The sequence below is a fragment of the Electrophorus electricus genome, chromosome 1 (assembly GCF_013358815.1).
Source record: "Electrophorus electricus isolate fEleEle1 chromosome 1, fEleEle1.pri, whole genome shotgun sequence".
NCBI lineage: Eukaryota > Metazoa > Chordata > Actinopteri > Gymnotiformes > Gymnotidae > Electrophorus > Electrophorus electricus.
The window spans coordinates 23075577-23088927 of NC_049535.1; positions in this window are offsets into that span (position 1 = coordinate 23075577).

Consider the following 13351-nt stretch of genomic DNA (forward strand, 5'->3'; position numbering starts at 1 on the left):
TTTTGTTGTACTCTGGAGAAATCGGTATTTGATATACAAATCATTACACACTTTATTTAGTGTGTAATGTATAAAGGTATGAAGATATGGATGAAGGTATGAAGATAGAAGGACAGGCGTGGACGTGGCAGTAGGCCTGCTAAACAGGTAGAAAAGATCTGTGAATCCGAGACTCTGGCAGCAATGATTAACAGCATACTTAAGAAATCTAACTCATCTGCCACTAGAGGCTCGTAAGACCTGCTCAGACAATTTAATCCAACAGTGTATTTTGCCAGCAGCATTGCTGGACACGTAACCTTTTAGAGTCTTTTTCATCACTATATTGAGTTGAGCCTGCGAATACACCATGGCACATCACCGTGGCAATGGAACACACTTCTGCATGTCTTTTTTATGCTGGAAGTTGATGGCTTGATCTTATGTGGGAACCTTATATCGCGCTGATACCAGGAGAAGAAACTTCCGGAAACTGTATGGAAAAAAAAGAACACATTTAAAGGCTGCAAGATGGGCTGATGAGAGAATCCCTGGGGGCTAAGGGATGGTGGTGAGTTCTTCAACTCTTCTCATCAGCACAACGCAGAACAGGCTGCCGCTGTACGATAACTCCACCTGTAATTGAGTGAGAGTCCCATGTGGATAGGCCAGACAAGTTTTTGACATGGCTCTTAGATTAGGGTCATTTTAGAGGGAGTCTATCAGGGTGTGACTCAGACACAGTTTTTTTTTCCTCACAAAAAAAGGAATGTAATTTTAAGGAAATCAATAATCTATTCGAATGCACTATGTCGTTAATTATTTTTAAGCTGGAGATGCCTTAGTGAGTGAGGACCTAAGAACATGTCACACTGGATGCTCAACTATCATGCTGCTAAAATATCTTATTAAAAGGTTTATGAAAGAAACTTATGAGATACTGACCCCAATTTCCCATAATCCATAAGGTTAAGGACAGGTCTTAATATGTTAGCTCAGTGTCTACATATTAGAAACTTCTAATTATAAAGTCTTTAGTAGAAGTTAAAAGAAACATTAAATAGCCACATTTGTATTTTGTATCTTGTCATTTCATTTTGGTCTTTTTCTCCCAGTGAGAATCGAGCCAATTACATTCTATTTGACAGTTTCATGAAATGGTCCCGTTATTGTGTTAAACTGATGAGTTGTCAATAGCTCTATGGAGGTCAGACCAGTACCCCTCCCTGTTCCACACACACACACACCCACAAACACACACCCATACACTTGACATTTTGGATTCTATATCAAAAGTATATTCACTGCATTTGTGACAGTTCTCCCTTGCCAGTGGCCTCCGCTTTGGTGGGTTATGTCTTTTGTGTGTTATGTCATTTGTGTGTTATGTCTTTGGTGTGAAATGTCTTTAGCGTGTTATGTCTTTGGTATGTAATGTTTGATGTATTATGTCTTTGGTGTGTTATGTCTTGGAATGTAATGTTTGGTGTAATATATATCTTTGGTGTGAAATGTCTTTGGTGTGTTATGTCGCTTGTGTGTTATGTCTTTGGTGTGAAATGTCTTTAGTGTGTTATGTCTTTGGTGTGTTATGTCTGGTATGTAATGTTTGGTGTATTATGTCTTTGGTGTGTTATGTCTTTGGTATGTAATGTTTGATGTATTATGTCTTTTGTGTGTTATGTCTTTGGTATGTAATGTTTGATGTATTATGTCTTTTGTGTGTTATGTCTTTGGTGTGTTATGTCTTTGGTATGTAATGTTTGATGTATTATGTCTTTTCTATGTTATGTCTTTGGTGTGTTATGTCTTTGGTATGTAATGTTTGGTGTATTATGTCTTTGGTGTGAAATGTCTTTCATGTGTTATGTCGTTTGTGTGTTATGTCTTTGGTGTGAAATGTCTTTAGTGTGTTATGTCTTTAGTGTGTTATGTCTTTGGTGTGTTATGTCTGGTATGTAATGTTTGCTGTATTATGTCTTTTGTGTGTTATGTCTTTGGTGTGTTATGTCTTTGGTATGTAATGTTTGATGTATTATATCTTTGGTGTGAAATGTCTTTGGTGTGTTATGTCTTTGGTATGTAATGTTTGGTGTATTATATCTTTGGTGTGAAATGTCTTTGGTGTGTTATGTCGTTTGTGTGTTATGTCTTTGGTGTGAAATGTCTTTAGTGTGTTATGTCTTTGGTGTGTTATGTCTGGTATGTAATGTTTGGTGTATTATGTCTTTGGTGTGTTATGTCTTTGGTATGTAATGTTTGATGTATTATGTCTTTTGTGTGTTATGTCTTTGGTGTGTTATGTCTTTGGTATGTAATGTTTGGTGTATTACGTCTTTTGTGTGTTATGTCTTTGGTGTGTTATGTCTTTTGTGTGTTATATCTTCAGTCTGTTATGTCTTTTGTTCCACATGTGTTCTGTTTTGGTTTTTGTGCCATGCTCTGCTGAGGTGGTGTGTGTTTCCACCTTATTTGCTGTGCCACCTGTGTGTCATTATGTCTTTATGTCTTTCCTTTAAAGCCAATTTCATTTTAACCACTGCATCAGCTATTGATGTTACTTTGGGTTTCTTTCCTTTTCGATTGTACATGGGTTTTCAGTTGCCCTTTGATCTATTCAAAGCCTTAGTTTGAAACTTGTGTTTGCTTTCCTTTTTTTGTATATTCTTTTTCCATGACAACATTAAACATGAAATCGCTTTAAATTCAGGCATTGAGAAATGGTCCTTAAAACAGTGTTTACATACTGGCAAACAAACTACAATAAAAACACTACAGAAATTTCAATGATATTTAATCAAGGTTACATTTGTTATATCAATCAAGTTGATTAAATTCTTGATTTAATCTTTAATGTGCTCATACTCAATCATGTGAGTCAGAAGACACAATCAAATCAACACAGAATGCCCTCTTTTACCCTGTCCTTTGTCTGTGTTTTTTCCATTGCTGCAAAACAGCTTGAATGTGACCCAGTCCATTTTCGGCCTTTTGGCATTCTAAATCAGTAAACTCACCTCCCTTTTCTTGTATTCTCCATACGCATTTCGCTTCTATTGTTGGGGCAGATGTCTAAATTTCAAGGACCTCTTTAGTTGCGAGAGGAGCATAGAATACTTACATTTATGATATTTAGCTGACACTTTTATCCAGAGCGACTTATTATGACTGAATACAACTTGAGCAATTGAGGGTTATGGTTATTGCTTAGGGGCACAACAGTGGCAAGTTGAAAGTGGTGGGGCTTGAACTGGCAACCTTCTGATTACTAGACAAGTACCTTAACCACTAAGGGATGCTTTTGAATTGACCTCAACTTTATCCTTGCAGTGGAACCATGGTGTTGCAGCTTTAATTAGATCTGCAGCCATTCCAGTTATTAATCTGCTCTGTACAGAATTTCTGTTCTTAAAGATTGTCTCTGGGATGCTCAAAAACTGTGAATTTGTTCAATATAACATTAGTGTTTGTGATTTAAAATTATGTGTATTTGAACTAAATTTTATAGTTTTATATTTAGCTTTAATCCTAAAAGTGTAGCATTACCATCCTCCAACCTCCATCAATGGTCAACCTCCAACCTCCACCAACCTCCATCAATGGTCAGTTTCTCAACAAAGGTGTCCTATTAGCTGGGTATGTTTTGGTGTCACACCACTCTCTACTCAGCAGTAACTTTCAAAACTCAAGCAACACTACTGTGCCTAACTCACTCAAACCACTGGAACACCTTCAGCCACACCAAAGTTGGACCTAAAAAAGTGACCAGCAGGTATGAGCATATGATACATGTTTGTAATAAAGTAGATGGCAGGTTCACTTCTACCTCCATGGTTGAGAGTCGAATCCCCCTGTCCCATGTGCCAGTGCTCTATTTTAAGCAAATGCAGAAATGTTCTTTGCTCCTACTGCTTTTCTCATGTTATTCCCAGGTTGGTGTTAGCAGTGACCCCTCCTTCCTCTGTCTTTGTCATCTGAGACTACTCTAACCTCTCACCATAGTTATATGAAATTAATTTTTTCATTGCAGATGAGGTTATTATTTTTGATGTCATGTAATATTGAGGCTCATGTCTTCTTTTCCTTTCTCTTTTGTTTTCGCTTCGGCGAGTGTGTGAACACTAATCCTCCCGTTCAATAAAGCGGCTGTGTTCTGGCACCATGTGCTGCTCTGCCGCTTAAGGGATTTGAGCCCCCTAAGTTACCTGAGCCTAGGCTGCTTCCCCTCCCACTCTAATCTCACACACATCTTTTCTTAACTGCCCTACATCTACAGCACTTTTAAAAAGGATGTTGTGCAAATCACAGTGGTTCCTGATTAAAGTCCTAGTCAGCTTGCCGGAGAGCTGGTGTCACAGGTCCTCCAGGCCCAGAGTAGGCTTACGGAAGCTGCAAACATGTGCACTGCACACTGTGTTTGCTGTTCATTTGCATTGCTGTTGCATGAAAAATCTCTTTTTTCAAGTTTTGCTTTGTCACAAACCGATAGGCCAGCTGCAATGATTTGTTCCTGGGACCGCTGTGGAAAGAGAAATCTGTTAAGCCAGTCTAGCGGTGCAGGAGGGTCCGCTGGTGCAATCCCAAATGAAGATCATATGGTAATGAGATTAAAGCTTTTGTATAAATTCTGTAACTAAGTTATGCAGAATAATGGCACTGACACAAGAAGTCATATTGGCCACTCTGCTAAAGGGCTGGCAGCCCTTTTAATGAATGGAGATCCTGCACCCAAATTTAATGCACTATGTATAACTAGTGGAATGAATACTTTGCATGCAAATAAGAGGACAGGTTTGTTCTGCTCTTCGTCTGCTTTTTTCACTTGTAATTGCTACGTGAAACTAAGCCTCGCTGACACATAAATGAAGCACACACACACACACCCCCCCTCCACTGCACATGTTCGACCCTGTGCAGACCACGGCAACTTATCAAGAGTCCAGCACATGTGCCCTCTTGGCTTAGAAGAGATCTAAAGCGAGGAACAGATGTTTGCACAGGCCGGGGCCGTCTGGGTGACGGGCCAGTTCAAAGCCTGTGGCGCGGCTCTTGCTCATCACCTCTGCCCATCGCCATGACATCCGACTTTCGGTTTTGCTCCAGGAGCTAAGGGGCTGTGAGCAGATGCCACAGAGCCAGAGAAAGCTGGACAGGGGCCCATTTTTTCAAACTTGTTAGAGTGAGAGTGAGCTCGGGCTGCCTTTAGCCCAATAACTGGGCAAAATGATATATAAAAAGAGGCATCCAGTTGTAGATGAGAGCTCTTCTGCTGAGAGCCTGGATAAACGGGGCCAGAGTATCTGAGGGGGAGCTCAGCGCCATAAAATCTCTCCTGCTTGATTTGAAAGAGCTGCTGCAAAGATGGCTGACAGATTGTTCAATTTGCTTGTTTAGATATTTGGTGGATTTTACTTTGACTGTGCACTGCTTGAATTCCCCCTGTCATTCTGCACACAGATACAACTACTTCTTTCTTTATATATATATATATAGTGAGTTGAGGTTTGAACGACAGCAGCAATTCCTGTTGCTATGTTGCTTTGTTCTTAGTATTCAGGATAGCAGGACAACTTTGCTGTGCAATTTCCCTAACACAAGCCAGTCATGTTCAGATTACTCTCATAGCAGATAGAGGAACAGGTGACTCAGCTCTGACTATTGGCACTGAAACTTAATGAAACACTCACCTTGACTCTGGCAAAGCTGACATCAACACCTAGCGTGTGTCATTCAGGGGAGATTATATCGCAGAGAATGTAATTATGGACAAACACATATCTGTAGACGCACCGCACTCACACATGCATGCCTACACACACACACACACACACACACACACACACACACGCACATGCATGCACACACATGTATGCACACACATATGCGCATGCATACATACTCCTCTTAGGGTCCCCTCGGCAGGTAGCATCTGGTTGGTGGAGAGTTGCAGGTGGCAGAGTGTGACACCTACCACCTGGCAGCCTCCTGATGGATTCCACACACCATGGTCACCATGCCGGCTCTCAATATTAACCACCTGCTTGATTGACTCGGTTGGAGAGTGGCCATCCCAGAACCAGAGACCGGTCAGACTCCAGCAAGACAACCATCTTAAATTGTGGCACGGGAGCCTTGTAAAAAAACACACGAGGTTTCATTCGGAGCGTGCAGGAGCTATTCCGTACACTTGCCAGCTGTCGCCGATGGCAGCGCCAGATCCATAGAGCGAGAGTTAGGTGAGGTCATGGGGTCACAAGTGCTGCGCATAGGTGGAGCAGATGGCCCCGCAGGCTATGAAATGGAAGTGCGGATGAGCACACACCCATGGACCGGAATCTCCTCAGGAAGTGAGCCGGCCTCCTGTGTACCCTCATACCCCTGCTTCAAAAGCATGTGTTCTGGATAGAGTGGCTAGAGATGGTACAGCAGGGGTGGGGGGCTTGGGGGGTGATTGGGAGAAGGGGTCTACCACACCTAGTGTAGTGTTGCTCTGACTGTAATAAGTCAAGTTGTTGCAGTGCTTCAGTACATTACCACTCATGGTGCATGCTAACACTCATATAGGCCCAAAAGCATTTTCCCAGTGTTACAATGTTACTCTGCCCATACTCTGTACTTATGCATTTATTCTGCATAAATGGATACTCCAGTATTAATACATTGCCATTCAGTATATCACACTGTAATTAATGGTTTTAGTTATACTATAATTTGTAATTTGGAAGTGTAATTGGCAACCACCTTTATTAATCAAAAGGTCAAGTTATCTTTAATGTGATTTTACCTCAACTGGCTATGAACAAATTTAATCAGTTCAAGTTAAGGGGGCCCAAAGGGCCTGCCCGGACACAGTGTAATGGGAAGAGTAAGGCACCCAATCCCCATAACAATTACACGGAGTTAATGCATTAGGACTTTAGGTGATGGGCAGCTGCTTTGAATATTGTTAGAATGCATTTGCCAGTGCTGGCTGAGGCTTGGCATGCTTCCTGAAGGAACCAGTAGCCCTTTCTGAACACATTGTTCTTGCCATTTCACTCAGGCACAATTCCGAGAACTAAGAGTTTCCCTTGATTAAATCCCCCCATGCGCTTCCATGCCAGAGCTGAGTCCACATCCGCTGCCCCTACACTCTCACCAGTATTTAATTGGCCTTAGCCGCGGTGTACGTAAAGAGGCCAGAGGAGGGCGAAAAGGCGAAGCGGCCTGCTCCCAGGCTCCAGCTTCCCTACTGCGCCGCACAGCAGCTGGGGAATTTGGCAAGAAAGGGTGGAGGTGCTAAAACAGTCCTGAGTGGAGGTGGGAGGAGGTGGGTGACCTTCTCTCTGGCTTGTTGCAGAGGACTCTGCTCCACTTCCATGGCCGGAATGTGGGGGGCGGGGGAGGGGCACTGTCCTGCAGTGCTGGGCGTCTGCTCCACCACGAGGGGGTGCCCACTGATGGACCGGTGTCCTTCGGCAAGGGCAGGGCAGGAGTCCTTCACTGAGTCAGATGCTATTTTCAGCCTCCTCCAAGCCCTGCGGGGAATCACACGAGACCTGTTGATTGAGCTCCTTAAGCATCCCCATGGCAAACCGCAGAAAAAAAAAAATCTCTGAATTCTGTTTTATGTATTTCTATAAAAATCTAAAAATCCTTTCCTGTTGTACCATTAACATGCATTTAATGTTGGTTGTAGCCTGAGTATGAACAAAAAAAAAAAATTCCTTTACCTACGTAAGATTTCCTGATATACTTAAATTCTTGATACCACTATCGCAAGTTTGCTATTTGATTTCGAAGCATGGGGATTACACCACATGACATGACTCTGCAGTTGTGTAGCTTGGGTTCATGGAGTCACATGTCTGACTCAGAATGAGCTCCCCTTAAACTCTAGGCTTAGAAGAGCGTCTCAGAGGAGTTTCTGAGCCTCCTGTTGTCACTGCTCAGGCTGCAAGTGCTTCCTCTCACGCAGTCTGCAGGCAACTGCATCTCGTTGTGATCCCCAGTTCCCAGAGAGCCTGCTGGCTTTGTGCCTGACAGCGTCTCATTCGCTCGCCCCCGGGTCCTGTCCACGGGACAACGGCTCTGCCGGGCTCCATGAGGCCGTTGCACAGGGATCGGCTGCCTATCCGGACGTGGGTGTGATTACGGCTGCTGCCAGCGCGTCCCCACAAATGGGAGGGTGGGTGCCTGACTCCATGGCAATAAAAACCACAGCAAGGAGCACAGTCAGGCATCCTCACAGTGACAGAACCATAAATCCCTGCCATCAGCCCGCACAGGGCGCCTTGGTGATGGGGTTCGATTGTGAGCTACTGCAATGGGTGTTATTTACATTTTTTTTCCTGGGATAAAGGTCAGAGGCAGAAGACCACTGCCAGAAGGGGGAGGATGAGGTAACAAAGAGTTGTGCTGGGCCTCGAGGTTCTGAGGTAGGGTTACAAGGTAGCTCAGGACCAACCTGTCTATAAACACCACTGGCTTCTAATGCATCACTTGATGTTTTATTTAATTAATTTACTTGTTCCATTTCATTTACTCTCTCTCTCTCTTACTCTCTCTTTCTCGTATGCAAGCCTTAGTAGGCAAGCTTTGAAGTGGTGTAAAACTCTGAAAAGTAAGATTGACAGAAACTAACTCTAAAAAACTTCGGCACCATTACAGATAACATCACCTCATCTCTCCTTTGGTGTGTTGTACAGCGAGGCTGATAAATCAAATTCACTATGGCCATGACTGACTCCCCATTATTGACATCCAGAATGGCATTTATTGATCTCAGCAGTATCCATACAACGGTTTGGTCAGGGGACCATAAGATTGTAAAGACCTAGCGGTGCCTTGCAACCTGCGTCAGTGTAATTACATTTCCATTACACTCAGCCTTTAGAAAGTGGGAAAATACAGATTGACTACTGCATTGTCATATTGCAAATCCAACATAAAAAGGAGCCCAGTCTTGATGTTTATGTCATTTTTATCTATAAATTTCTTTCTCTCCCCCAGTCTGCTAAGAACCAACAACTTTGATATTGTACCAATAAGGTGATTGATGACTGCATTTTGCACTGGCAGAAAAGGCACATTCAATCCCTCCCTCATGTCTACCCTTTTAAAGCTCATTACGAATACTAAAGAGTATGTAGAGAGTGAAATTTAGTAGTTCTGTAGCAGATTTATAGCAGATTCCCAAAACATCATTAATGTTTTCCTCTTGTGATCTTAATAATCAGATGTATGAGAATGCAGTTGATCATGCTTTTCTTCTCAGGAGCGAGCAGCCAAGAGCATCTTGCATAGGTTCAGTTTGTTTCCCTAAAACTCATTTCACGTGTGGCTAAAACAGCAAATGGAATTGGTCCACCATATAAAATGTGCCACCTCTTTTTATTCAATGGTGCTATCCAGAAACCTGATGGAATTTTAGCCCGCCCAGCCAACCCTTGTCATGGTGACCTAGCGCACCTGTCAATCATGACAGCTCATTTTAACTGCTGAAAGATCTCTGCGCCATCGTATAGAATGGTTCTCATGCATCAGCAGAAAAAATTCAGGACAGAGAGGGAGGAGAAAAAAAACAACTTTATTTCCAAAGTGGAGGAAGGTGGCTTGGTCGTATTTTTGATAATAGATCCGCCATCTCTCGTGGCAGACAAGTTTCCATCAGTGTGGAACGGAGTGCGGTGCGGTGCCGGAGTGACACGGTGGGTGCTGAGCCGCCTCCCTGCGCCTTGGGGGAGGCAATGTTCCCCGATGAGCCCGTGAAGGGGCGTCGGGAATACTGCGGAATGGTGGAGAGCAGGCTCTGCAGCCCACGGTTCTCGTGGCAGTATCCACGCCAGACAAAGTGTCCCTGGTTAAAAATGGTAAAGCGTGAGGCCAGATCTCTGGCCCTTCATCAGCGCTCATGTTGAGTTCGCAGGAGCGGCTGTACAGTAGACGGATGCCTTGGTGTGACCATGCTACTCTTACACAGCATGGCATGGACATCCTAGTTATTGGACGACTGGATTTGATGCACATTCAAAGTGCTGAAAGCTGGTGGATAAATGTCATGATGATTTTGAAGTGGCTATCAAACTGAAGAAAACAAAAAAAACTAGTATCTGATATTACATAAGCCAGTGTAAATGCACAGTACAATCACCAGTGCTGAATTAACCCTGAAAGCCTTGCTGGATGCCAGTGACCATTAACTCAGTATCGGTAGTTATGCAAGTGCTGTTAGTGCTTCGCATTGCCATGTGAGTAAGTAAGCATACATACACAGTGGAGGTGGGGTATTTTAAGCCCGGCATGCAGTGCCAAGACTCTGGCGATACTGTCCCACTTCCCTGACGAGAGCCTCCCTGCCAGCACTTCTCTGTCATCTGGCATTTCTTCAAGCTTTTTGTAAAGGTGTGTGTCACTTATGCTGAAATGTAAAGTCAAGAGGCTCAGAAGAAGAGAAAACTCAGTCAGAGTCTCACCAAGCCTGCCACCGTTTGAGACTGTCCTTGGCCGTGACCTGATGTAGTCATTTAAAACTCCAGATGGTGAAAGGTCCAGATAGTGAGTGCTAATAATCATTATATTTGTCATAGGAAAGGAGAGTCCTGCACACTGTATGCATGCTTAAACCACATGGATGTGGATAGGGAAGTCTCTCTCATGCTGCCTCTTGCCTTTGATATCAGAAGACCAGAGAGGGTCTACTAAGTGAGGCTGTTTCCCACCCATCTCAATCTCAGTTGTTTCTGTTAATGCACATGACACCTAACCTGCCATCCATCAGCATCATGTCAAATGGCGGTAATCTTTGGACAACACTGTACAGACATTCTTGAAATGGAGAGCTGTGATCAGTGGGACTGTCTACCTAATCTTTTTTCTATCTCCCTTTTATTTGATTAATCCCTGGCACAGCTGATTGAGACACAGTTTGGTTTGTGTGTGTGTGTGCGTGCGTGTGTGTGTGTGTGTGTGTGTGTGTGTGTGTGTGTGTGTGTGTGTGTGTGTATGTACCCTACTGTGTGCTGTAATCAAAAATTGTGGGTTAAACCCAATCCTCCTAGCCACAGAGGGGGCCGGTACACGATTTTGAAACTGCCAGCATTGTTTACTATGTTTATCTTTAAAGCACATGATTGGTCATGCTTTTCAAGCTACTGGAACATTTGGCTCCTGGAAAATAGGCCTTGTCAATTTGGAGAGAAACTTTCACTTTACTCTGTTTAGTAGGAGTTATATAATCATGCAGTTCCCTCTCTAAGGCATGATGCACCATCCTGTCTTTGACTACTATTGTATTCAGTCCAGCAGTTTTTCTGAACAATTTAATGGGCATCTGATATTCTGCTGAATATCTTCTAATAAACTTTATAACCCCCAGAGTTATATTTATGTATTCATATGTATGACATGCACATCCAGTTTAAATTATTTTTTAGTTGATCCAAAATATTGAAACAAAATCCAGTGTGAATGCAGAGTCTGTGAATAATTCATTGCTCCAAGTAGGTTTAATTGCTTTTTCTTAAAATTTGCTTACAAGTGATAGTACATGAGCAATTATATGGACGAGAGCTATCTTCTCAGCTAAATCAATTTGCATTAATCTCTTCCCCATTGGAATAAATCTATGCAAATTAATTACATTTTATTAAATGAATGTGCTTGAAATTACATAGCTCGTTAATAATAGATGAGCTCAATTTTAAATGTTGTGGATTAAATATTAGAATTCACTTTGTGCATGATATTACAACATAATCATAAACAGGTAATTATATAGTGAGATGAAAGTAGTGCCAGTTCACTTGAGTTATTTTGTTGCTCATGAAAATAAACCATTGATGCATACAATCTATTTACTTATCTGTGTTCTGAAGTGCAATATGTTTTTGCCTGCAGTCTTTTCTTCCTTCACATCTGATCAATGAAATGACGTCTCCTTTTAAAGCCTGTCCCAGATAGCCAAGAAGCGCCACTGAAACACAGTTTGAATGTACTGGACCAATGAATAATCCACATATCCAAATATTGAAATATACAGATTTTGGAGTCTACAAAATAATGCCCTACAGCCAAGTGGATTTATATTATTCAAATGTAATATTCCTGGTTTGAATTTTTTGTAGATCAAGGTCAATGTCAGTTTGTGATTTTACAGGCTTATCCTCCAAAATTAGTTCACATAATTCTTTAGATTGTATCTTGTTGGCGGCCTCGGCAGTTCTAAGACCTCCAATATCCTTAGATTAAATTCTTGGACTTCCGAAGGTTGTTAAATCTTCAATCAAGATGTGCACTTTTATCAAGACCCAGTCAAGACTCAATTAAAGATTGTCAATCTTTTTGTGCGATGTGTTTGCTCCGATTTATAGGGGTGACCCCAATGGGGACCAAGTAACGTTAGGACATCTATGAAAGAAACACTTACTCTGGCAGCAGGCAATGATAGATTATCTCATGTTAAAGTAATTATATGAGAAGTGTCTCTTGAAATAGGCTGTAACCCTGTCTGTGTTATGAGGCCAGGAGCTATGAGGAATGACTTATTTCTTAGTACTGAAGGTTATTTGTATCTGTTGGAAATTAAGTGACATTTAGTTCCTTGAAATTGTGAAGGATTGCCAGTATCCACTGGCCACGGGCAATGTTATTCCATTCATGGATTCAGCCCTGTAACAGTATGAGCATATCCTGAGGAATGTCAGATACTTTGCATGTCTGCAAGTGGACAATTGCATTTTCCTTTGTTTTTTCAATGGAACAAGTGGCATCTCTGTGGTGAGGGTTTCATGTTAATAATCATATGGTTATGGTTTTAATTCGTATCAGAGCTAGTCAGGTCCCTTTTTTTCTTTATCAAAAGTCACCATCTACTAGAGTACAGCCTGAGGCTAAGTTACAATAACACAAAACCCATTCAAGGTCTTTCTGGAGACTTGCTTTATATCTAACAATTGGCTAATAATGCTTGGGTCAAGCCATCCAATTTTCCAAAGAAGCCAGCAGACATGACAATGAATTCATTTTCAGTTAATTCTCACTTTTTAAATACCTCTACCTCAGTTGTACAGCTCAGCGTTGACGTGGACCTGGATAGCTTATAGTCACCAACCAGAGCTCAACAGGAGCGAGGAGGGAACGACATCACTCCTTTCTCCATCCCACCCCCTCGCCATGATGCCACAGAGTAACAGAACATTTGGTTTCAGCACTCTGATCGAATTAAACAATGAGCAGAAACGTCTGTTTGTGTGAAGTGGTAGCAGGCATTGTTCACTGTCGTACTGCACTATTTGCTTATGGTTAAGCCTATTCATCTTGACAAGGGATTGCTTGGACAGACTGTTGGGCAGGTAACATTAATGTTTATGTCAAAGAAGAACCAAACATTTAT